General features: G+C 36.8%; 1 long non-coding RNA gene across 1 annotated transcript; it reads right to left on the reverse strand.

The window, feature by feature from the left end:
• Nucleotides 1-645: 645 nt before the first annotated feature.
• LOC141281974 (uncharacterized) lies at nt 646-3,770 on the reverse strand. Its single transcript, XR_012336424.1, has 4 exons — nt 3,696-3,770; nt 3,554-3,615; nt 2,336-2,398; nt 646-689 (listed from the first exon to the last, which is right to left on the reverse strand). It is a non-coding gene; the product is annotated as an uncharacterized lncRNA (long non-coding RNA).
• Nucleotides 3,771-4,002: the final 232 nt, after the last annotated feature.

Here is a 4,002-nt window from a genome sequence, read left to right on the forward strand (position 1 = left end):
CATAGGCTAGACCATCTCAATTCAGTTCGCATCGTTGCCTTCAAAGTCCGTGGCCTTAAAAGCATCCAGACCCTGAATTGGGATGCACCCGCTGTGAGTGATCCATATATGGATCCTTGGTTTCGGGGGGAAAAAGGTCATTTAGAGGCTTGTATGTGAAGCACTCTTTGATTTTTTACAGCAAAGACAAGTTAACTCATCAATTAAGAGAAAACGCTTCACTGACAATTACAAGTTTTTCCGGCAAACCGCAATACTGCTATTATCTTACACTGTAAAAAATTTAACGTACTGACTACAGTAGTTCACAGCATACTGTTTAATAACTTACAGTATATTTTTACTGTAAAATGAATTACAGTTCATATTTTTGCACTGTGTTTTAAAATACTGTACAATTTACTATGCAGTATAATTGATTACGGTAGTTTTTATATTCACATATATACACATATATACACAACATATAACTAACTACAATCTGTTACATGCTTAAAGAATGAAATATAAAGGCTTGTATGCAAAAAGTAATGTATTTCACACAGTTATATTACTGATTATTAGATGTCATGTAAATTATGACAACACTCAGAAGTCCATTTAAAATTTTTATTACAATTTAATTCATTAAACAGTAAAAATACTCTCCAGACATGGCAGGGCCAATGCAGATCCCAGGTTTTTGCTGCCTATAGAGAACAAAACACAAAAATTTAGTTGCACTACAGTTTGACAGACATCACTGTGGTAAACAGCTTTCATTTAATTTACAGTATATTGAACCACAATGCCTTCATCCAGTAGATGTGCCAAAATGTAATACCTTTTAATGAGAATGAAACTATGTGAGGGTGAATACATGGTTGTACTTGGTTGTAGAGGTGTAACGGTATGCAAAAAACGCGGTTCGGTGCGTACCTCGATTTTGAAGTCACGGTTCTGTTCATTTTCGGTACAGTAAGGGGAAAAATGCAAACATTAAACTGCAGGTTGTTTATTACTATAAACTTTTTTTTACAATTTGTTTACACTTTTTTAAACACTTTTTATTAAAATATAATATATAAAATATATATAAAATAAAAATAATCTCCAATAAATAACATACTTTTTAAATAATTTTATAACAGTAGATAACTTTTCTTAACCTTCTCTTAAACTTTTTCTACTAAAACCTTGCACTAAACTAACAAATTCAATTCCTGAATTAGGGCTGGGCGATATGACCCAAAAAATTATCCAGAAAATGTTTTCCATATCAGTCGATATCGATAATTATCATGATAAATAACAAATCTTTACTCCTTTCAAATTTAATGGCAGATTTTTGCTCCTGAATGAAAATTTTAAAAACCAGACAGTTAATAATGGTTTTAAACTACTTTTTATTCAGAACATGACAAATACAAATACTAAAATCTAGCGCCCAGCACTATCCTGAATACATTTATGAACTATTAGCCTACATTTTTGCCACCAAAATTTTTTTCTGTTTTGATTTATTTTGGATTGTTTAACTCACAGAATTGAATTGACTATGTACCATCTCTGCATAAAAATAATATTACTGCTCTATGTGTAACTGCATAGCAAGCAACATGATGATACTTATTATACAGTTGCACACATAGCCATCTTTGATCTTCTGCACGTTTCTCCTAATCTTTGCTTGTGTCGTCAATGTAAGCTGTGACTTAAACTAACAAACCCCTCCGCAGCTGAGTAACAGCTGAGTAAGCCCGGGTTACAGCTCTTCTCTTTCCCGACCGGCTGATCGAATTTTAACAATGATATGATTGACGTGAGGTGCAGATGAAAAATCTGATCACGCATTCCTTATTCTCGCTGTCACAGAAAGCGCGTCTCATGATTGCGTAGCAACAAAAGACGCGCAACCTCTCACGCACTTTTGAAAGAACAAAACAGCGCGTTGACACGCGATTAACACGCGCTTTTAGACACGTCACGTAAGCGACCCCGTAAACGTTTAAATCAATAATCAAACGAATATACAACTAAGTAAATAAAAATCTTTCTACGGGCCGAATTATGTTATATGTTTGACAGAAGACTTGCACTTAACGCAGAGACTTCCGCCACTTAATACGTTCGTGTGGAAACCCACACACAAAAGATTGCATCCGGCCATTCAGTGCACATGTGCATCGTGCCGAAAGCCCTGTACCAAAACGGTCCGGTACGAATACACGTACCGTTACACCCCTACTTGGTTGTACTTCTAAGATCCTGATCTCCTCGATCCATGTTACAAAGCTAAAATCCGCTCTCATTTTATGAATGTTACTGCGTTCTTCAATAGCTGAAAATGACTTACCTCTTTATTAATCGAAAGAGAGATACACATCAGCACGCTGCAATGTCGAACTGTATATACACACTGAAAGAAATGAAAAACATATTCAACACAGTGTAGACCTATACAGAAATATTAATTGATCTCCTCGATCCATGTTACAAAGCTAAAACCCGCTCTCATTTTATGAATGTTACTGCAGTGCCGCAAGAACCGACAGGTGGATGACATCTGAGTAACCACGAGAGCGATTTGAAATCAGACTCATCCGTATGACTTATCGAATCGTTCTTGCGGTGCTCTGATGTCATCTGCTTGTCAGTTCTTGCGTCGCTGTGTAAAGTAGAGCCCACATTAAAAACGTGAAACAGTTATAAACTCGGCAGAGAACTTACCGGTGTATGCATGCGCCTCGTCTATTAATTGTATATTGCATAAGAAATACAAGGTGTGCCGTGTGAACTGACTGAAATAAGTGTGTTTCTCCGCGAATGCGTGAGACTTGAGAGCCCAGCTGAAGGACTGTGGAGGCAGAGACTCAGGAATTCATTCGGCGCGACTTTCACTGCCTGTGCGTTTACTTTAAGTGAAACTTACATCGGTTGTACTCACGTAATAAATGTTTAATATGACTAAAAACACTGTGGTTGTCCCTTCAAGTCGTGCATAACATTAGTGTACAAAACCAAACAATTCATATTTCATACACACAAAAGTAAGCCCAATTTTCAGATTTCGCAAAAACCTGAATACTTGCCCTTATTATTTAATATAGCCAACACTTTATTAGCATATATTATGTATCGAATACAGGACTGGACATTAAGGTTTGTCCCTAAAGTTAATGTTTTGGATGTTCGAGTGAAAGACAATTTTACTTGTCCGAGTTTTAACTCTATTTCTACTTGTAAACATGTCTACTTGCTAGTTCACCAACAAAATATAAAGGGGCGGTTTCCCGGACAGAGATTAGACTAGTCCTAGACTTAAACACTTTTAAGAGCTCTCCAAACTGAAAACAACTTGCACTTACATATCTTAAAATACATCAGGGCCCTTTGTTTTACCTCAAAATGCACACAGGTAATGTTTTTAGTAAGGCATGTTTATTAAAACTAGTTATATTTCCTAATTAAACTAAGACCTAGTCCTAGATTAAGCTAATCCTGGTCCTGGAAACCGCCCCAAAATGTTTTAGATGGCTTGCAAAGCAAAGTGTGCAATACTTCTGTTACTTACATGTAGACTTAAGATTTTCTTCCCACTTTTGTAAACAGGAGTTGGAATATCATCATGGGGTTCTGTAGAGATGAATGTTTAGTTCATTTAGTTCTTAATTGTCATAATGCTCAGCAAACAACTATTGTATTCCCAAGTGTACCTGGAGGTGAATTGTTGATGTTCCTGGCTGGGAAGTTGCAGGATTCTGTCTGTAAAATGCAATGCCCAAATTTCATCCTCTGTTGGGATTTGATTGCTGAAGTTGGTTGAACTAGCAGTATCACAGCGGACGCTTCGCTTATTCCACGGCTCTACATCTGTTTATTGTTTTGAGTTTAGTGTGTGCGTTGCCTTCCTGTGCGCTCATCAACTAAGCATCTGAGTGAATTTCCCTAAAAGAGTGATACGAGAGAGCTTTGTGCCTTGTTAAAGGCAGCCACTCTCTCGTATATGCGGAGATCAGCGTC

Source organism: Paramisgurnus dabryanus, chromosome 3, assembly GCF_030506205.2.
Source record: "Paramisgurnus dabryanus chromosome 3, PD_genome_1.1, whole genome shotgun sequence".
Lineage (NCBI taxonomy): Eukaryota > Metazoa > Chordata > Actinopteri > Cypriniformes > Cobitidae > Paramisgurnus > Paramisgurnus dabryanus.